Genomic DNA, 23,239 nt, shown 5'->3' on the forward strand with positions numbered 1-23,239 from the left:
CCACTTGATATCATCCACCAACATTGAAATGCTCCAAGGGACCTTCCATTCAGCATTTAAAATATTCTTCATGGTCATTGAATCAGTCTCTATGATCAATGGAAAAAGTTGTTTTCCACATAGTATCACAGTCCCATTCTAATAGCCTCAGCCACAATATTTGTTCCATCTGTCAAAATTTTAGCAACTGCATACACCAAATCTCCCTCTTCATTTCTTATACAAAAAGCAGCAGAACTTGGTCCTGGATTTCCTTTAGCAGCTCCATCAGTATTACACTTATAAACTCCAGATGCAGGTCTCCTCCATTTAATAATTCTGCATATAACAGTAGGCTTATATCCTTCAAAGAACTGAACAATCTGATGCCATACAGTTGGAATATGCATCCCAGGAAACTGAACTTTACATAACATATGAATGTTCATATTTATGTCATATAGCACTCTATTCAGATTCATAGTACCACCATGAAGCCTATTGTTTCTCCACTTCCATATTTGCCACACAATAAAAGCAGGCACTGCTTTTTATATGGTCTTCATTTTGAAATGGCATTTTGCTTCCCACCAACTTCTTATAGCATGTTTGACCTGAACACAATTCATGCTCAATCCAGCCCCCATATTGAAGTATCTCCATACCTTTGTAGCCAAATCTCCACACAGATGCAGATGGTTTATAGTCTCCATCTGAGCATTATGACAGCTGCAACACTTTGAAACTAATGGAATGCCAATACTTGCCACCACTTCATCAATTGGGACTTTAAATTTCCAAAATCTCCACATGAAGAATGAAATTTTAAAAGGCACACCTTTGATCCATATATTTTGAAATAGCACTGTTACATTAGCTTTTTGTCTCAATAACTGCCATGCACTACTTACTGTAAACCTGCCTGTACTTGTCATCATCCACCAAGGTATATCCCATTCATTTTATGCATATTTAATGTCAATTTCCTGTATTATATGCTGCACAATATCTTCAGGAAACAACTGCATGAGTTTGCTGATATTCCATCCTTCATCTGTCATAAGTTCAGAAACATCTTCAGCATGCTCATCGATTTGCCAGGACTAGGGAACCACATAGCTAAGAGCACCTAGCTTAGTCCAATTGTCAAACCAAATGTTTGAACTTCCAATCTTTGGATCCCACCAGATTTCCTGTTCTATACTTTCCCTTGCTTTCAACATCATCTTCCAGACTTGTGACCCTCCCTTCCATTGAACTACCTGAGGAATTTGTTTTTTGCAGTATTTATTCCACATGAAATTAGCCCAGAGAGAAATAGTGGTTCTAAACTTCCACCAAAGTTTAGCACATAAAGCTTTGGATATGTCATAGATAGACCTGAAACCCAAACCTCTTTCATGTTTGGGAATGCACATATTAAGCCAAGCTGCCCAGTGTCTGCATCTTCCTTCCTCTTTATTATTCCAAAAGAACCTGGCAAAGATCCTGTGTAGTTACTTTATAACACATTTAGGAGGCCTTATAGCACATAAAACATGAATTGGGATACTTTGAAGGACACTTGTAATCAACACTGCTTTTCCTCCATAAGACAGTAACTTGCCTTTCCAAGTTTGTAACCTGTCTTTGACTTTCTTCAATAATTCAGTATAATCCACTTTCCTATTCCTGGTATGAGTAATTAGTACTCCAAGATATGTAAAAGGAAATTGTCCTCTCATAAATCCTGTTACTGTTGCAACCTGCTGACTTAACTCATGTGATACTTTGCTGAACATATAAAAAGAACTTTTCCTCTTGTTTATCAGTTGTCCAGATAATTTCTCATATTCCTGAAGAGTATCCATGATCATCTGTAATGATTGGTTATCTGCTGTTGAAAAAATGATTGTATCATCTGCATATGCCAGATGATTCAACTCAGCACTCCACTTTGGCATCCCATAACCAACAAAACCAGGCTCATCAAACAAAGAATTTAGTGCCCTTGAAAGAACTTCTACAGCTATAATGAAAAGAGCAGGAGAGAGTGGATCCCCTTGCTTGACACCCCTTATAGAATGAAAGAAACCATGTGCCTGGCCATTTAGGAGAACAGAATACCAATTATTTTCCAACAGCCTCCATATAAGGCAATGAAAATTGGAGAAAATCCCATCTTTCCCATCACTTTATAGAGGTACAACCATGAGACCCTATCATATGCTTTTGCCATATCCAACTTAATCACAACATTTGCTGGTTTTCCTCTCTTCCTTATATCAGTTACAATTTCTTGTGTCAACAACACATTCTCAATTATATTCCTGCCCTTAACAAAACCAGATTGATTTGGAGAGATCACCCTTGTAAGTAGCTTGTCTAGTCTGTCATGAACTACTCTTGATATGACCTTATTGATAAAGTTGCTAAGACTTATAGGTCTTATATCAGAAAATGCCTCAACAACATTCTTCTTTGGCAGAAAAACTAGATTAGTATGAGTGATTGACTTGGGAAGAGTCTATCCTTCAAAGAAAGCTTTAACAACACTATATACATCAGCCTTGATCACCTCCCAACACTTCTGATAAAATACACCAGAAAAACCATCAGGGCCACAGGCACTGTCCCCATTTAATTCAAATACAGCCTTCTGTACTTCCTCCATAGTAGGTTGTTCAGCAAGTAGTATATTATCCTCCTCTCTAATCAGCTCTTGAATATGATTAAAAATTGGAGAATCTTCACTAACCTCCTCATGAGTAAATTGCTTATGGAAAAAGTTGACAGCTTCAGCAGCAACACTATCAACATCCTCAAGCCAATTACCAGCATCATCTTTAACCCTCATAATCTAGATTCTTTTTCTTCTTCCTTTTACCAGACTATGGAAATATCTTGTATTCTTATCACCTTCAGAAAAACAGTCCATCCTGGCTTTTTGCCTCCACAATTCCTCTTCATAGTGAAGATGTTAGATCCCGTATTTTCATACGTTGGAAAGTGTGCTAGTGAAATGACATTAGTAAGGGACACGAGGTTATCCCCCAAGCTTATAGGTGGTTAAAGTGATGGAACACATTTATCGTAAGGATTTGAAGTTAAACCAATCGAAGAAAATAAATTTTGTCGAGTTTCAACATTTATTGGAGTAAAATACGGTCCAAGCTATAATACCTCATATTTCATTTTGCTTAGAACATTTAATGGTCCAACATGAGTAAATTTACCCGAGTTCGGAAATTTGGTCATATTAAAAAAAAAAAAAACGAAGGTGAGATTGGTGTATAAAAGGATGAGGTCCTGAAATGATTTAGGACTTAAAAGTGTGATGACGGTGTTTCGAAATAATATTTCGGGTATGCCAAAAGAAGTTACGACTACCATATATCACATGATTATGATAATGAGTTTATGAAGTGTGTTCAAAATAATTATTACTTAAGAGAATTGAGATCAAGAAATTAATTATGCGGTGAAAGGTTAAATAAGGAATTTATTTGTGGTATTAGTTTGGGCTACGGACAGGTGTTTTTGGAAACTAACGTGTACACACATAAAAAGGGGTCAACTAATGACTAAGGTACATATAAAGTGAATTGCTTTACACGTTATCAAATCCACTAAGTAGATGAAAATTTTCTCTTTCCACTAATTTGTATGGTATTTATCTTCTTCATATTAAACAATTATGGATCATTTGCCAAGTACCTTCTCCATAGCTGGAACGTCCTTGCCCATACTCAAATGGAGGAGAAAATATTCTCAAACCACAGCAACGTTAGCTACAATATTAAAGAAGCAAGCAAATCATTTTTTTTTCTTCTTCAAGAACAACATACGGATTTGTGCACCGCTTCAGTTTCGTTGTTCCGTTTTATTGCGTTGTTGAATTCGGGCTATTCTTCGAAGGGAAGTAAAGTGGAAGAAGATCATTTCTTGATATATAAGGTAAGAATTATCCTCTTTTAAGTATATTTAAATTCATTTGGGTCATAGTTAAATTGTGAGACGAGAACTATGAAATTAATTGCGGGAAATCAGATAAGTTGTTATTGTCATCGTGTGGGCTATTTGGTGACTGTTATGAGCTATTTGGTGGGCTGGAAGATCAAGGGGATTGGTTGTAATTGTAATTGTTGTTATCGTTGTTGTTGGTATTGTTGTGATAAGCGGAAATTAATTGGAAGTTTGGGTTAGGCGAGTTATATAGAGGAAATGCTGCCCAATTTCCATTAAGTTCTTAACTAATTAAAATACTACTCAAGAAGTATAAACTAAGAAGTGATTCCCATAAGTGATTGGCTGTAGATTTATAAGTTTGGAAAATCGTAGTTCATTAACAATAGTGTTACTCTCATATTAAATAGGCTAAAGGAGCGACGGAGTAAGCTTGGTTACGGTTGATCTACGACAGGTATGTAGAGCCTACCTTTCCTTCTTTTGGCATGACCTTTATGGAATGAACAAATAATTTATACGTATGCTTCTAAAGAAAATTCTATTCTTAGCGCCACTAGGATGGCCGATGTCTTTGATTTCCATGAGTATTCCATGTGGTTTGATATGTATATATGATGTTCGAAAATTCTAGTTGGTATATTTCCGAATGTGTTCGAAAGAAGATTGATATGGCGTAAGTCTTTGATAAATATTTTGGTACGTACATATGATTCCAAAGTCTCCATTTGGTTTGTTCCATAATGATATTTGAAAGCTACCTAATATGTTTGTTACTTGAATTTCCAAATATGGCTTATGAAATATTTTTAGAAGGTTTTGCACTTCAAAAGCGCGCAACTTTCTTATACTAATTCCGATTGACCCGAATCTTATTTTTGAGCCTTCCGGTGTTGGAAAATGTAATTGTCCATCGGTTTTGAAATTTATTTATGTATTAATATGCATATGGTTTCCTCACTACTCCGCTCGTGCATGCTATAATGATATCGTTCGCCGGATCCCGGGCCGGTTTTGTGATCGTGCGCACTATGATATATTCGGCCGTATGCTGTGTTACGGTTCCCGAGACCTCGCCATAGGGCCGGGTACCGTTTATGGAGTTATGTTGTGATATGGCTTACGATATGATTTGATGATGTGATATGTTATGTTCGGAGATGTACGGAGATTTGAAACCTTCTGGAGTTATGCTGTGTGTGGCACCAGCGTCGGAGTGGTGACCACGTTCCTGAGCCTTATGCATGATTTTTACTTGCATGATATATATATATATATATACACATATGCTTTCAGCACAGACTCTGATGTACTGATTCGGTAATGTTTCTTTGTACTTTTTTTATGTCAGTTATGGTTTGTATTTCTGTACTCTATGCTTTAAATATTCAGTACATCTTTCGTACTGACCCCCTTTCTTCGGGGGGCTGCGTTTCATGCCCGCAGGTACAGAGGTTCGTGATCCGCCAGTATAGGCCACATATTCAGCTATCACAGAGTGCTCCTTTTGATTCGGAGCCCATATGTTGGTACATATCTTTTATGGTGTATATGTCTCCGTATATTTGACTGTTTGGGGTACGGCGGGGCCCTGTCCCGTCATATGATTCCGATATCGTTTGTAGAGGCCTGTAGTCATATATGTGGGTCATGGGTCATGTGTGTGTTTGTTTGGGTATGACCTGCGTCTTAGTGCGGTCCCGTTTGCTATTATGGCCAAAACGGCCCATTTGTCTATATACGTGTATGTATCTGGCGATGTACATTCCGCCAACCTATCAGATTTGGATACGGCCAGAATGGCCTGTATATTTGTATATGTGCATATAATCGGCGATGTATATTCCGCCGCCTCTTTTGGTTTTGATATGATATTTTGTGCGCGAAATCGCGTAAGATAATATTTGTTTTTCGCTCTGTTTAAAATGATGAATATGAAATCTGAGTTAAGTTATTATATGACGATTTGGCTTGTATGTCTATTTGGGTGTCCAAGTACGGCACCAGTCGCGACCCACGGGGTTGGGTCGTGACAGAAGTGGTATCAGAGCAGTTTGTCCTCGGAATGTCTACAGGCCGTGTCTAGTAGAGTCTTGTTTATCGGTGTTTTGTGCACCACATCTATAAACAGGAAGCTACAGGACATTTAGGATGTTACCTTTCTTTCATATCTCAGATCGTGCGATAGAGCCCAGCCATAGGAAATGAAATTCCTTTTACTAACCCTTGATTTTAGCTGAAGAACGGTGTCGACAGAAGAAAGTGACTGATGATATTGGAAGCTACACAGTACACAGGTAAGCAATGGTATGAAAGATGTATGTCGGGTAAGGTATTTGAAGTACAATTGAAATATAAAGTTGAAGGATGAAAAAGAAGGTGGATAGGAAGGTATAACAGGACAAATCGTTAAAGGATCAGGTACGTCTCGAGGTGTAATATGTGAGGTAAGTCCCGATACCCTTATACTTTTTTTTTTTGGAAATTGGGAGCCCTGTGTGGCTATGATATGATACGATATATGCGTATATATGTTGGCCTTGTGAGGTATTGTTGGTATTTCCTGCGTGCAGGTTTTGAGATAGTAAGAAATACAGAAGAAACTCTGCCAAAATTTTCCTAGAAATTAATTAAAACTGTGAGATAAATATTATTTGGACAAATGCCCTGTAAGTTATCGACATGTAACAATGAGGTCCCATAATTTAAGACAGAAAAGTATGACGATGATGATTGGAGATAATATTGATGTGTGCATTAAGTGGCTATGGACTAATGTTACAACACATGATTATGATAATGAGTACACGAAGTGTGTTCGAAGTGATTCATTATTTAAGTAAATTGAGATCATGAGATTAATTATGTGTGTAAGGATTAAAAGGGGATGAGTAATTAATTACCAAATTATTATGGGAGACAAAGTGGATGAGTGTAAATCCACATGGCATCATGATGTTTATATCAATATATAATTATTGATAGGTGTTAATTTATTTAGTGGACACGTTTGGAAGAGAATGCTTTGTAACCATGAATGTGTCAATTATGTGGGCCCATTTAAATCTCTACATATATGATCTTACCATTTCATTGTTGATGGGACCAATATGGTCAGAGTTTTCCCACAAATAATCCACAAATTCTCAAAGTGAAGGGGCAACCAGTAGAATAAAATGAATCGACCAGATACACCTCATATAGATATATATTTTGGGGCTAGTCACGAGATTTTTTTTTTTAGAGGAAATAGACACCTAGCTTGTTGTTGTACACGTTTTAGTCTTAGGAAATGACACAACATTTTCCACTTGACTTCTATCCTTAATGGAGCCTTGACTGGAAAAAAAAAACAAAAGGAATACTTTGCTCGTTTGATCTTGGGATTCAAAGAGGATATGTTTATATCCCCCATTACAGTAGCTTTGGAGGTTTAAGATGTTAGATAAGTATGAAATGGGAACTTATCTTTGCTATCTAAAGGTGAGGATGAAATGATACTTTCTTTAATATCTTAAGGATTACTTTCGAAGTTCACTTGTGCTCATTTTGGAGAAGAAAACAAGGCAAACTGATGCCTTTTAGTTGTGATGAGAATCTGGTATATATATTCCCCTATGGGGTCACAAAATATAATGGAAGAGTTTAAGATATTTTGTCCAATAAAGTGGGTCAAGCATTAACATTAAAGATGCTGGGAATCAACCACTGCAACACCAAATTTGTAGAATTGGATTTTATTTTCATGGTTTTACTTCCAAGAGTTTAAATTATTGGAGAATGCTTCATACTCAAGTAAAGTGATGGAGAGTTCGGAAGAGTGCAACAAAAGCACGACTCATCATCTATGACTTTCTATTAAATCGTACGAGCATCTAAGATTAAAGTGTTGCTAGAGTTAGCCCTTTGAGTTGCCGAACAAATGACAGGTGGAGAATGGCATTAGGCTAAGTAAAGAAAGGCACAACATGATAGATAAGTTCGAGTTACAATTGATTCGTTATAAGATTACCATAAACAGTATACTTATGCAAGACAAATTTAACATTCGGGGACGAATGTTCTAAAGGAGGGAAGGATGTTAGATCCCGTATTTTCATACGTTGGAAAGTGTGCTAGTGAAATGACATTAGTAAGGGACACGAGGTTATCCCCCAAGCTTATAGGTGGTTAAAGTGATGGAACACATTTATGTAAGGATTTGAAGTTAAACCAATCGAAGAAAATAAATTTTGTCGAGTTTCAACATTTATTGGAGTAAAATACGGTCCAAGCTATAATACCTCGTATTTCTTTTTGCTTAGAACATTTAATGGTCCAACATGAGTAAATTTACCCGAGTTCGGAAATTTGGTCATATTCAAAAAAAAAAAAAAACGAAGGTGAGATTGGTGTATAAAAGGATGAGGTCCTGAAATGATTTAGGACTTAAAAGTGTGATGACGGTGTTTCGAAATAATATTTCGGGTATGCCAAAAGAGGTTATGACTACCATATATCACATGATTATGATAATGAGTTTATGAAGTGTGTTCAAAATAATTATTACTTAAGAGAATTGAGATCAAGAAATTAATTATGCGGTGAAAGGTTAAATAAGGAATTTATTTGTGGTATTAGTTTGGGCTACGGACAGGTGTTTTTGGAAACTAACGTGTACACACATAAAAAGGGGTCAACTAATGACTAAGGTACATATAAAGTGAATTGCTTTACACGTTATCAAATCCACTAAGTAGATGAAAATTTTCTCTTTCCACTAATTTGTATGGTATTTATCTTCTTCATATTAAACAATTATGGATCATTTGCCAAGTACCTTCTCCATAGCTGGAACGTCCTTGCCCATACTCAAATGGAGGAGAAAATATTCTCAAACCACAGCAACGTTAGCTACAATATTAAAGAAGCAAGCAAATCATTTTTTTTTTCTTCTTCAAGAACAACATACGGATTTGTGCACCGCTTCGGTTTCGTTGTTCCGTTTTTTGCGTTGTTGAATTCGGGCTATTCTTCGAAGGGAAGTAAAGTGGAAGAAGATCATTTCTTGATATATAAGGTAAGAATTATCCTATTTTAAGTATATTTAAATTCATTTGGGTCATAGTTAAATTGTGAGACGAGAACTATGAAATTAATTGCGGGAAATCAGATAAGTTGTTATTGTTATCGTGTGGGCTATTTGGTGACTGTTATGAGCTATTTGGTGGGCTGGAAGATCAAGGGGATTGGTTGTAATTGTAATTGTTGTTATCGTTGTTGTTGGTATTGTTGTGATAAGCGGAAATTAATTGCAAGTTTGGGTTAGGCGAGTTATATAGAGGAAATGCTGCCCAATTTCCATTAAGTTCTTAACTAATTAAAATACTACTCAAGAAGTATAAACTAAGAAGTGATTCCCATAAGTGATTGGCTGTAGATTTATAAGTTTGGAAAATCGTAGTTCATTAACAATAGTGTTACTCTCATATTAAATAGGCTAAAGGAGCGACGGAGTAAGCTTGGTTACGGTTGATCTACGACAGGTATGTAGAGCCTACCTTTCCTTCTTTTGGCATGACCTTTATGGAATGAACAAATAATGTATACGTATGCTTCTAAAGAAAATTCTATTCTTAGCGCCACTAGGATGGCCGATGTCTTTGATTTCCATGAGTATTCCATGTGGTTTGATATGTATATATGATGTTCGAAAATTCTAGTTGGTATATTTCCGAATGTGTTCGAAAGAAGATTGATATGGCGTAAGTCTTTGATAAATATTTTGGTACGTACATATGATTCCAAAGTCTCCATTTGGTTTGTTCCATAATGATAAATGAAAGCTACCTAATATGTTTGTTACTTGAATTTCCAAATATGGCTTATGAAATATTTTTAGAAGGTTTTGCACTTCAAAAGCGCGCAACTTTCTTATACTAATTCCGATTGACCCGAATCTTATTTTTGAGCCTTCCGGTGTTGGAAAATGTAATTGTCCATCGGTTTTGAAATTTATTTATGTATTTATATGCATATGGTTTCCTCACTACTCCGCTCGTGCATGCTACTATGATATCGTTCGCCGGATCCCGGGCCGGTTTTGTGATCGTGCGCACTATGATATATTCGGCCGTATGCTGTGTTACGGTTCCCGAGACCTCGCCATAGGGCCGGGTACCGTTTATGGAGTTATGCTGTGATATGGCTTACGATATGATTTGATGATGTGATATGTTATGTTCGGAGATGTACGGAGATTTGAAACCTTCTGGAGTTATGCTGTGTGTGGCACCAGCGTCGGAGTGGTGACCACGTTCCTGAGCCTTATGCATGATTTTTACTTGCATGATATATATATATACATATGCTTTCAGCACAAACTCTGATGTACTGATTCGGTAATGTTTCTTTGTACTTTTTTTATGTCAGTTATGGTTTGTATTTCTGTACTCTATGCTTTAAATATTCAGTACATCTTTCGTACTGACCCCCTTTCTTCGGGGGGCTGCGTTTCATGCCCGCAGGTACAGAGGTTCGTGATCCGCCAGTATAGGCCACATATTCAGCTATCACAGAGTGCTCCTTTTGATTCGGAGCCCATATGTTGGTACATATCTTTTATGGTGTATATGTCTCCGTATATTTGACTGTTTGGGGTACGGCGGGGCCCTGTCCCGTCATATGATTCCGATATCGTTTGTAGAGGCCTGTAGTCATATATGTGGGTCATGGGTCATGTGTGTGTTTGTTTGGGTATGACCTGCGTCTTAGTGCGGTCCCGTTTGCTATTATGGCCAAAACGGCCCATTTGTCTATATACGTGTATGTATCTGGCGATGTACATTCCGCCAACCTATCAGATTTGGATACGGCCAGAATGGCCTGTATATTTGTATATGTGCATATAATCGGCGATGTATATTCCGCCGCCTCTTTTGGTTTTGATATGATATTTTGTGCGCGAAATCGCGTAAGATAATATTTGTTTTTCGCTCTGTTTAAAATGATGAATATGAAATCTGAGTTAAGTTATTATATGACGATTTGGCTTGTATGTCTATTTGGGTGTCCAAGTACGGCACCAGTCGCGACCCACGGGGTTGGGTCGTGACAGAAGTGGTATCAGAGCAGTTTGTCCTCGGAATGTCTACAGGCCGTGTCTAGTAGAGTCTTGTTTATCGGTGTTTTGTGCACCACATCTATAAACAGGAAGCTACAGGACATTTAGGATGTTACCTTTCTTTCATATCTCAGATCGTGCGATAGAGCCCAACCATAGGAAATGAAATTCCTTTTACTAACCCTTGATTTTAGCTGAAGAACGGTGTCGACAGAAGAAAGTGACTGATGATATTGGAAGCTACACAGTACACAGGTAAGCAATGGTATGAAAGATGTATGTCGGGTAAGGTATTTGAAGTACAATTGAAATATAAAGTTGAAGGATGAAAAAGAAGGTGGATAGGAAGGTATAACAGGACAAATCGTTAAAGGATCAGGTACGTCTCGAGGTGTAATATGTGAGGTAAGTCCCGATACCCTTATACTTTTTTTTTTTGGAAATTGGGAGCCCTGTGTGGCTATGATATGATACGATATATGCGTATATATGTTGGCCTTGTGAGGTATTGTTGGTATTTCCTGCGTGCAGGTTTTGAGATAGTAAGAAATACAGAAGAAACTCTGCCAAAATTTTCCTAGAAATTAATTAAAACTGTGAGATAAATATTATTTGGACAAATGCCCTGTAAGTTATCGACATGTAACAATGAGGTCCCATAATTTAAGACAGAAAAGTATGACGATGATGATTGGAGATAATATTGATGTGTGCATTAAGTGGCTATGGACTAATGTTACAACACATGATTATGATAATGAGTACACGAATTGTGTTCGAAGTGATTCATTATTTAAGTAAATTGAGATCATGAGATTAATTATGTGTGTAAGGATTAAAAGGGGATGAGTAATTAATTACCAAATTATTATGGGAGACAAAGTGGATGAGTGTAAATCCACATGGCATCATGATGTTTATATCAATATATAATTATTGATAGGTGTTAATTTATTTAGTGGACACGTTTGGAAGAGAATGCTTTGTAACCATGAATGTGTCAATTATGTGGGCCCATTTAAATCTCTACATATATGATCTTACCATTTCATTGTTGATGGGACCAATATGGTCAGAGTTTTCCCACAAATAATCCACAAATTCTCAAAGTGAAGGGGCAACCAGTAGAATAAAATGAATCGACCAGATACACCTCATATAGATATATATTTTGGGGCTAGTCACGAGATTTTTTTTTTTAGAGGAAATAGACACCTAGCTTGTTGTTGTACACGTTTTAGTCTTAGGAAATGACACAACATTTTCCACTTGACTTCTATCCTTAATGGAGCCTTGACTGGAAAAAAAAAACAAAAGGAATACTTTGCTCGTTTGATCTTGGGATTCAAAGAGGATATGTTTATATCCCCCATTACAGTAGCTTTGGAGGTTTAAGATGTTAGATAAGTATGAAATGGGAACTTATCTTTGCTATCTAAAGGTGAGGATGAAATGATACTTTCTTTAATATCTTAAGGATTACTTTCGAAGTTCACTTGTGCTCATTTTGGAGAAGAAAACAAGGCAAACTGATGCCTTTTAGTTGTGATGAGAATCTGGTATATATATTCCCCTATGGGGTCACAAAATATAATGGAAGAGTTTAAGATATTTTGTCCAATAAAGTGGGTCAAGCATTAACATTAAAGATGCTGGGAATCAACCACTGCAACACCAAATTTGTAGAATTGGATTTTATTTTCATGGTTTTACTTCCAAGAGTTTAAATTATTGGAGAATGCTTCATACTCAAGTAAAGTGATGGAGAGTTCGGAAGAGTGCAACAAAAGCACGACTCATCATCTATGACTTTCTATTAAATCGTACGAGCATCTAAGATTAAAGTGTTGCTAGAGTTAGCCCTTTGAGTTGCCGAACAAATGACAGGTGGAGAATGGCATTAGGCTAAGTAAAGAAAGGCACAACATGATAGATAAGTTCGAGTTACAATTGATTCGTTATAAGATTACCATAAACAGTATACTTATGCAAGACAAATTTAACATTCGGGGACGAATGTTCTAAAGGAGGGAAGGATGTTAGATCCCGTATTTTCATACGTTGGAAAGTGTGCTAGTGAAATGACATTAGTAAGGGACACGAGGTTATCCCCCAAGCTTATAGGTGGTTAAAGTGATGGAACACATTTATGTAAGGATTTGAAGTTAAACCAATCGAAGAAAATAAATTTTGTCGAGTTTCAACATTTATTGGAGTAAAATACGGTCCAAGCTATAATACCTCGTATTTCTTTTTGCTTAGAACATTTAATGGTCCAACATGAGTAAATTTACCCGAGTTCGGAAATTTGGTCATATTCAAAAAAAAAAAAAAACGAAGGTGAGATTGGTGTATAAAAGGATGAGGTCCTGAAATGATTTAGGACTTAAAAGTGTGATGACGGTGTTTCGAAATAATATTTCGGGTATGCCAAAAGAGGTTATGACTACCATATATCACATGATTATGATAATGAGTTTATGAAGTGTGTTCAAAATAATTATTACTTAAGAGAATTGAGATCAAGAAATTAATTATGCGGTGAAAGGTTAAATAAGGAATTTATTTGTGGTATTAGTTTGGGCTACGGACAGGTGTTTTTGGAAACTAACGTGTACACACATAAAAAGGGGTCAACTAATGACTAAGGTACATATAAAGTGAATTGCTTTACACGTTATCAAATCCACTAAGTAGATGAAAATTTTCTCTTTCCACTAATTTGTATGGTATTTATCTTCTTCATATTAAACAATTATGGATCATTTGCCAAGTACCTTCTCCATAGCTGGAACGTCCTTGCCCATACTCAAATGGAGGAGAAAATATTCTCAAACCACAGCAACGTTAGCTACAATATTAAAGAAGCAAGCAAATCATTTTTTTTTCTTCTTCAAGAACAACATACGGATTTGTGCACCGCTTCGGTTTCGTTGTTCCGTTTTATTGCGTTGTTGAATTCGGGCTATTCTTCGAAGGGAAGTAAAGTGGAAGAAGATCATTTCTTGATATATAAGGTAAGAATTATCCTCTTTTAAGTATATTTAAATTCATTTGAGTCATAGTTAAATTGTGAGACGAGAACTATGAAATTAATTGCGGAAAATCAGATAAGTTGTTATTGTCATCGTGTGGGCTATTTGGTGACTGTTATGAGCTATTTGGTGGGCTGGAAGATCAAGGGGATTGGTTGTAATTGTAATTGTTGTTATCGTTGTTGTTGGTATTGTTGTGATAAGCGGAAATTAATTGGAAGTTTGGGTTAGGCGAGTTATATAGAGGAAATGCTGCCCAATTTCCATTAAGTTCTTAACTAATTAAAATACTACTCAATAAGTATAAACTAAGAAGTGATTCCCATAAGTGATTGGCTGTAGATTTATAAGTTTGGAAAATCGTAGTTCATTAACAATAGTGTTACTCTCATATTAAATAGGCTAAAGGAGCGACGGAGTAAGCTTGGTTACGGTTGATCTACGACAGGTATGTAGAGCCTACCTTTCCTTCTTTTGGCATGACCTTTATGGAATGAACAAATAATGTATACGTATGCTTCTAAAGAAAATTCTATTCTTAGCGCCACTAGGATGGCCGATGTCTTTGATTTCCATGAGTATTCCATGTGGTTTGATATGTATATATGATGTTCGAAAATTCTAGTTGGTATATTTCCGAATGTGTTCGAAAGAAGATTGATATGGCGTAAGTCTTTGATAAATATTTTGGTACGTACATATGATTCCAAAGTCTCCATTTGGTTTGTTCCATAATGATATTTGAAAGCTACCTAATATGTTTGTTACTTGAATTTCCAAATATGGCTTATGAAATATTTTTAGAAGGTTTTGCACTTCAAAAGCGCGCAACTTTCTTATACTAATTCCGATTGACCCGAATCTTATTTTTGAGCCTTCCGGTGTTGGAAAATGTAATTGTCCATCGGTTTTGAAATTTATTTATGTACTTATATGCATATGGTTTCCTCACTACTCCGCTCGTGCATGCTACTATGAAATCGTTCGCCGGATCCCGGGCCGGTATTGTGATCGTGCGCACTATGATATATTCGGCCGTATGCTGTGTTACGGTTCCTGAGACCTCGCCATTGGGCCGGGTACCGTTTATGGAGTTATGCTGTGATATGGCTTACGATATGATTTGATGATGTGATATGTTATGTTCGGAGATGTACGGAGATTTGAAACCTTCTGGAGTTATGCTGTGTGTGGCACCAGCGTCGGCGTGGTGACCACGTTCCTGAGCCTTATGCATGATTTTTACTTGCATGATATATATATATATACATATGCTTTCAGCACAGACTCTGATGTACTGATTCGGTAATGTTTCTTTGTACTTTTTTTATGTCAGTTATGGTTTGTATTTCTGTACTCTATGCTTTAAATACTCAGTACATCTTTCGTACTGACCCCCTTTCTTCGGGGGGCTGCGTTTCATGCCCGCAGGTACAGAGGTTCGTGATCCGCCAGTGTAGGCTACATATTCAGCTATCACAGAGTGCTCCTTTTGATTCAGAGCCCATATGTTGGTACATATCTTTTATGGTGTATATGTCTCCGTATATTTGACTGTTTGGGGTACGGCGGGGCCCTGTCCCGTCATATGATTCCGATATCGTTTGTAGAGGCCTGTAGTCATATATGTGGGTCATGGGTCATGTGTGTGTTTGTTTGGGTATGACCTGCGTCTTAGTGCGGTCCCGTTTGCTATTGTGGCCAAAACGGCCCATTTGTCTATATATGTGTATGTATCTGGCGATGTACATTCCGCCAACCTATCAGATTTGGATACGGCCAGAATGGCCTGTATATTTGTATATGTGCATATAATCGGCGATGTATATTCCGCCGCCTCTTTTGGTTTTGATATGATATTTTGTGCGCGAAATCGCGTAAGATAATATTTGTTTTTCGCTCTGTTTAAAATGATGAATATGAAATCTGAGTTAAGTTATTATATGACGATTTGGCTTGTATGTCTATTTGGGTGTCCAAGTAGGGCACCAGTCGCGGCCCACGGGGTTGGGTCGTGACAGAAGATACAGCTTAAGTTCTGCTTGTGCTCTTTGCATGACCATTCTATTTTCTTCGGATGGATTATCCTCAAACAACTGCTCTTTAATCTTAACTATTTCCTCTCTGATTACAAGTTGTTTAAAAATGTCCCCAAAATTAGTCTTACTCCATGTACTTAAAGCAGTTTTCAGTTTCTTCATCTTGAGCATAAATGACAGAAATACATCATCAGTTAAGACTGTTTCCCATTGCTGCTTACCAAAATCAAGAAAAGTATCATGTTCCACCCAAAATTTGAGAAATATGAATGGTTTGATAAACTTTTCCACTTGATCTCCACATGATACAAGTAATGGTGCATGATCAGAACCAATCCTTGATAAATGTTCCACTTCTAAGTGTCCAAACCAATTCTGAAATGTATCATTATGAACAATCCTGTCCAATCTCTTAAAGATGCAGTCATTACCAGCCCTACCATTCCACCAGGTGAAAGGACTCCCTTTGAAAGGCATCTCATGCAACTCACAGGAATTCAGACAAAAGGCAAAATCTTCATATTCTTGTGGCAAAACTGGTAAACCTCCTATTTTTTCTTCTTCATTCAGTATAACATTGAAATCTCCACCAACCAGCCAAGGAGATGTCATATTACTAGCCAAGAGGTATAAACTATCCCACAACTGCATTCTCTCCACTTCAGAACATTTAGCATACACCATTGTAACCACCATATCTTTATTGAAATCTTGAAACTGCAGCTTTACAGTAATAGATTGCTCAGTATCCAACAGAACCTCAACATCAACATTGTGTTGCACAAAGAACCAGATTTTTTCATTACAATTGGAATTAGCATAAGGCATTCCAAGTCTCCTTCTATATTTCTGAATTTGTCTCTGATGCTGAAAAGGTTCCATCAGAGCTACCAAAATGTTACACCTCAAAAAAATCCTCCGTTGTTGCATAAGTAAATGAACTAGTGAGGAGTACAAGTATACGATATTTCCATGAGTATGAAATGACATTGATGACCCTAAGTAAGATTCCAAAGGCGATTGCAATAAGAGATAGGTTATGCTCCATGAGGACTATCAATAGATTCTAAAAATATGGAAAGTTGCAGATTTGCACTTTGGCCAGTTGAACGTAAAATGAAATACGGACGGTAAAGTGGTATACGGCCCGTAAACTGCCATGTCGTATTTCAACTTCCAAAACTTCAACTTTCTGCCAAATGATCAAATGGTTAAATACGACTTGGAATACGGACCGTAAATCGAAATATGGACCGTAAATCGAAATACGGCCCGTAAACCGTGATCGTAAATCACCATGACTCCAGCATACCTTTCTGGTTCTGTTATGCTTAAATACGCCCACAGAATACGGACCGTAAACTGGAATACGACACGTAAACTGAGTTTACGACCACTGTAGCACGTTCGACGACTGTTCATTTCAGATCAGATTTTGGGTTACTAAAAAGGGGACCAAGTTTATTATTTCATTTCATTTCACTTCTACATGACACCCCTTCTCTCTAAAACATCTCTCTACATAAATTTCACAAGAATTAAAGGATAATTGGTGATCAAAAACATAAACTAAGTGAATCAAGTATAAGGAAACCCATTAAGGATCATACAAGTCAAGAAATCTCATTGGAGATAAACTAGGGTTTTGCTCAAGTGGAGTATTATCAACCAAAGCTTGTTCCTACGACATCTAAGGTAAGATTTATGATGTTTCTATGTTGTTTAAGGTATTTAAGAGTTGAAATACTTGGATTGTAGAGAGGTATGGTAAAATGGGTCATGAATGTGGAATAGCGCCATTTTGAGTAATGGTTTGAATTGAGTTATGAGTCTTGATGTATTGTGATGTAAATATGTTATAAATGATGTTGAGAACATGAGATGAACAATGTACGTGAATGGACATAGTCGTGTGATATGACCATGGATATGGATGATTGAAAGTAAGTCTAGAAATATGGATAATGTGGATGAATAATGACTATTGTTATGGTATTGTGAATGTATTATTGACGTTTGGGAGTTGATATACGTTATGGATGAATGTCGTATAAATAAAGGAGATGTTGTCTGATTTCCTCTAGTTTTAGTCATATATGCTAGCTATCGATTCTAATGATAGTATGACTTTAATGAAGGTAGAAACGCTAGCATTGGAGGAGAACGCGCAAGTGTAAAATAGTTGAACGGAAAAGGTATGTAAGGCTAACCCTTCTTTCATGAGGCATGGTTCTTTGGCCAAACGTTTAAATCTTCTATAAGACTATGATATCCTTCCAATGATTTGATCTTCCGAGCTAGTAAGCTCACGATTCTTGATATGCTACGATAGTACTAAGTTCCTCATATGACGAGTAAGCCTATAAGATAGATGTAATGAATGACGATAATAGTGATAATGATATTGATGACGACTATAATGGTAATAGCGATGATGATAACGATGGCGATGATGATATTGATGATAATAGTAAAGATGCTTATGGGCTTATATGTATGTGTGCCTATGTATGGCTACTATGAACCCCAAGCCTATATGGCCGAGTAGTATATGTATAGATGTATATGTATGTATGCTTACGTAACGCGCGCACACCACTGCAGTTGGGTATCGATAACACTGAGCTTTGGTAGGGCCAAGTATGTGTAACACTGAGCCTTGGTTGGCCGGGTATGTATGATCACCGAGCCTAGTGATGGTCGGGTACGTGAAACACCGAACCTTCGTGGTCGGGTATGCTATGTAAATGAGAAATGTATGATAGGAATATGAATATGCGATGGTAGATATATGATATAGATATGAGTATGAATACGAATATGATATGATTACGAAATAGAATATGTACGCGATATGAATGTAAATAAGTATACGTAAATGAGTACGGACATGAATATGGATACGGATACGAATGTATGTACCCAATCACGCAACCGAAATGGAAAGGTTTCATGTAAGGAAAGTAAGTGCCCATGATGATGATATTACTATCTCCCATATTATGATGTTTCTTATGTTGTACATTACGCTCTTATATTGATATTGATCATGCTTTAAATACTCAGTACATTCTTCGTACTGACGTCCTTTTGTTTGTGGACGCTGCGTCATGCTCGCAGGTGCACAGGGAGACAGACTTGATCCATAGCCACATTCTCAGGGACTACATAGCAGAGCTCCATTTCATTCGGAGCCGTAGCTTTTGGGTACTTATTCTTTTGTGTACATAATGATGGGCATAGCGGGGTCCTGTCCCGCCTATATGATATGTCATACTCTCCTTAGAGGCTCGTAGACATGTGTATATGGTTAGATATGTCTGGCCATGTCGGCCTATATTTTGTATATCATCTTGATAGCCTTGTCGGCTCATGTACATTGACGTGGTATAGATGCCAACCATGATATAAAAGCATTGTCGTCCAATGGGACTAGCATGAATGATGAATAGAAATGTATGTTTAATCATGTGGCTCACCTTGAAGTAAGTATAAGTGAAGCCAAGGGGTGCCCGAGTGGGCTAGCACCGGGCGCTCGTCGCGGCCCTCTAGACGGGTCGTGACACAAAAAGAACTTGTGATGCTTATTTAACATTTGAACTCTATGAAATGCTTGTCCCAACACTTCTTATATATAGACATTCCGAAAGTTATTTTTGTTTAAAGTAATTCACAATCCGAAAACTCTACTCTCATTTCATCAATCTGATTTTCTCAAATAGTAGATAAAATATTACAAGTCTGTAGCATAGATTCTCCAATCTTTGTGGGACGAGATCTAAAACTATATTATAATTTGACAGAGTACGAGCAAAAAAACTCTATATACCCAGAGCTCATCAAATTTTTGGCGCCGTTGCCAGGGATTGGCATACATCTACTTCAGACTAAGTGTTTTGTTACTAATTTGAGAACTTACTTTCGCGTTTATTATTATCTTTTTCTTCGTTTAAATTATCTTTACCAACTAAATACTACTACTACTACTACTAGTATTATTATTATTTGTCGTTCTCGTCAATCATTTTTATTTTATTTTGATCTTTATAATTGGTATTAAGAATAATACTATTATCATAATACTACTATAATAAATTTTTAGTACTATTATCCTAATACTACTAGACTAAATTTTTATTCTCTTGTAGTATTGATACTAACTTTAGTAATTTTTAAATATTACATAGTTTATGACCCGCTATTCTACAAAAGAGTTGGCCTATTACGATCCAGAAATTGAAAAATCTATCGTTTGCATAGGAAAGAACAACCACCTGCTTCTCAAAGCATAAGTTGTGACGAAATGGAGAACCAATAAGAAAATAACAACCATCCACCAGGAATCCCACCACCAGTCCAAATAGAAGATCAGTTTGATGAAGTGGCGCCAAGACCAGCAAACAGAATCCTAAGGGATTATGCTAGACCAGATCACTTCAACTGTGAATCTAATGTGAGAAATCCTGCAATTGCAGCTAACAACTTTGAAATCAGGAATGGATTAATTCAAACAATTCAACAATCTTGTACCTTTACTGGTGATCTAAGTGGAGATCCACATGGTCATTTGATTGATTTTTTAGAATTAGTTGAAATTGCTAAATACAATGGAGTATCTCCTGAAGCAATCAAGTTGAGGTTATTTCCTTTTTCTTTAAAAGGAGAAGCCAAAACTTGGTTGCGAAGTTTGCCTCAAGGGCCTATTACAACATAGGAGCAGATGACTCAAAAATTTCTAAATAAGTATTTTCCCATGCTAAAACCATAAAGTTAAGACAAGATATTTCTAATTTCTTGTAGACTGACGCTGAGTCAGTTTATCAAGCTTGGGAAAGATTAAAAGCAATGCTGAGAAAATGTCCACATCATGAAATTCCTAAACATATGCAATTGTATATTTTTTATCACAGGCTAAAAACTTCTTTTATAAATGTGATAGATGCAGTTGCAGGAGGTTTCATTATGAGAAAGACCACAGAAGAAGCATTGCAGATGATGAATGAAATATCTAAAAATGCCATTCAATGGCCATCTGACCGTGTAGTTATTAAGAAAGCTGCTACTGTAAATCAATCAGATGCTTTAAATACACTAACACAACAGATTACCTCTTTGGCACAAATATTTGAATCTTTTCAGGTGAATACACAATAGTCAAGCCAAGTTGAGGCTTGCGACATGTGTGGAGGAACCAACCAAAAAGATGAACAGGTAAATGTCCTCGGATACAAGCCATACTCTTTTGGTAGTCCTTTGGCACAAAAATATCCAGGCTTTCAATGGAGCAATCCAAATGGTGCTGAAAACTCCCAAAGTTTTCAAAAGCAATAGGTGCAGGCTCCACCTGGATACCAAAATCAAAATCGTGGGCCAACGAATTTTAGACCATATCAACAAGCAGCTTCATATCAGCAACGGTCTCAACAAGCCCAACCAAATTTTGATGAGCTTTTGTATAAGTACATTAAAACCACCGATGAAAAAATGGAGAGTCAAAATTCGTCTCTCAAAAATCTAGAAATTTAGTTTAGTCACTTGGCGACTCTTGTGTCAGAAAAAATTCAAGGTCCCTTACTCAGCAATACAGAGAAGAATCCAAAGGAGCACCTTAAGGCTATCACTTTACGGTCAAATAAGGTCTTGATGAACCCTATGGAGAAAGACAAGAAAAGAACAGGTCATAACAACATGGGACAAGGGTAAGAATGTTGAAATGACCTCCAAACCATCAAAAGAGAAAGAAGTCAAAGAAAATAATTTTGAAAAAATGACCCCTCTCCCCGTGAAAATTCCTTTTCCTCAAAAAACGAAAAGAGAAAAACTTGACGGTCAATTTGCAAAATGTTTGGAAATTCTAAAATAGATTCACATCAATATTCCTTTCACTGATGCTTTGTTGCAAATGCCCTCATATGCTAAATTTTTAAAAGAAATTTTGTCTAGTAAAAGAAAATTAGAAGAAGTTTTTGTAGTGATGCTTACTAAAAAATGTAGTGCTATACTTCAAAATAAGCTACCACAAAAACTCGGTGATCCAGGTAATTTTACAATTCCATGCACTTTGGGAGGTTTCTATTTCGAGAAGGCACTTTGTGATTCTGGAGCTTCATTAAATTTGATGCCATTTTCTATCTTTAGAAAATTAAATCTAGGTGAAATAAAAAATACAAGTGTTTTTCTTCAATTTGATAATCAAAGTACTAAGAAACCTAAGGGAATAATTGAAAATGTGCTTGTAAGAGTAGATAAGTTCGTTTTCCCTGTAGATTTCATAGTACTTGCAATAAAGGAATGTCCCGATGAACCAATAATTTTGGGTAAACCATTTCTTGCTACAGGTAGAGCAATCATAGATGTCCACCAAGGTCAACTAATTTTAAGAGTTGATGAAGAAAGAGTTATTTTTGATATGCAAAAGATACTTAGGTTTTCAGGATCTCATCATCTTCATGCTTTTCCATTGACACTGTTAGTGATCTTGCAGATGAATTAAAAAATAATCAATTAATTTCAGACTCAATGGAAAGATGCTTGGCCACATCAGGCACCACACAGGATGATGATATCACCATAAAAAGAGAAGCTGAATTGTTGGAAAAAGATTATGAGGATGAGGAGATGCAAAATGAAGAAGTTCAACAAAAAATTGAACTCAAAATTCCCCCGTCTCATTTAAAATATGTTTATCTTTAGCAAGATCTATTTCTATTAATTATTTCATCTTTTTTGACACCAGAACAAGAAGAAAGGCTAATTGAAGTACTAAAAGCATACAAAGTAGCCTTAGGATGGACTGTCGAAGATATTAAAGGGATTAGTCCAACTATTTGTACGCATAGAATTCTCATGGAAGATTGCTACAAGCCAATAGTCCAGCCCCAAAGGAGATTGAATCCAACAATGCAAGAGGTAGTGAAAAAGGACATCATAAAGCTTCTAGCGGCAGGTATCATTTACCCCATTTTAGACAGTCCTTGGGTAAGTCCTGTTCAGGTAATGCCAAAGAAAGGAGGTATGACAGTTATAAAAAATATAAACAATGAACTCATATCTACCAGAACTATCACAGGATGGAGAGTTTGTATTGATTACAGACGTCTCAACGATGCCACCAGAAAAAATCATTTCCCTTTACCATT

General features: G+C 36.7%; 1 long non-coding RNA gene and 1 other non-coding gene across 3 annotated transcripts; one reads left to right on the forward strand and one right to left on the reverse strand.

Moving 5' to 3' along the window:
• The first annotated feature begins 3,314 nt into the window (after positions 1 to 3,314).
• LOC132640806 (uncharacterized) lies at positions 3,315 to 15,989 on the forward strand. Of its 2 annotated transcripts, none has more exons than XR_009582382.1 (7): positions 3,315 to 3,915; positions 4,335 to 4,381; positions 5,371 to 8,983; positions 9,403 to 10,304; positions 10,431 to 14,043; positions 14,463 to 14,509; positions 15,493 to 15,989. It is a non-coding gene; the product is annotated as an uncharacterized LOC132640806 (long non-coding RNA). The 2 variants fall into 2 exon arrangements; XR_009582383.1 differs by having other exon boundaries at positions 9,403 to 9,449.
• A 4,878-nt stretch (positions 15,990 to 20,867) lies between these two features.
• LOC132642986 (small nucleolar RNA R71) lies at positions 20,868 to 20,974 on the reverse strand. Its single transcript, XR_009583452.1, has one exon. It is a non-coding gene; the product is annotated as a small nucleolar RNA R71 (small nucleolar RNA).
• Between the last annotated feature and the right edge of the window lie 2,265 nt (positions 20,975 to 23,239).

The sequence above is a fragment of the Lycium barbarum genome, chromosome 5 (assembly GCF_019175385.1).
Source record: "Lycium barbarum isolate Lr01 chromosome 5, ASM1917538v2, whole genome shotgun sequence".
NCBI lineage: Eukaryota > Viridiplantae > Streptophyta > Magnoliopsida > Solanales > Solanaceae > Lycium > Lycium barbarum.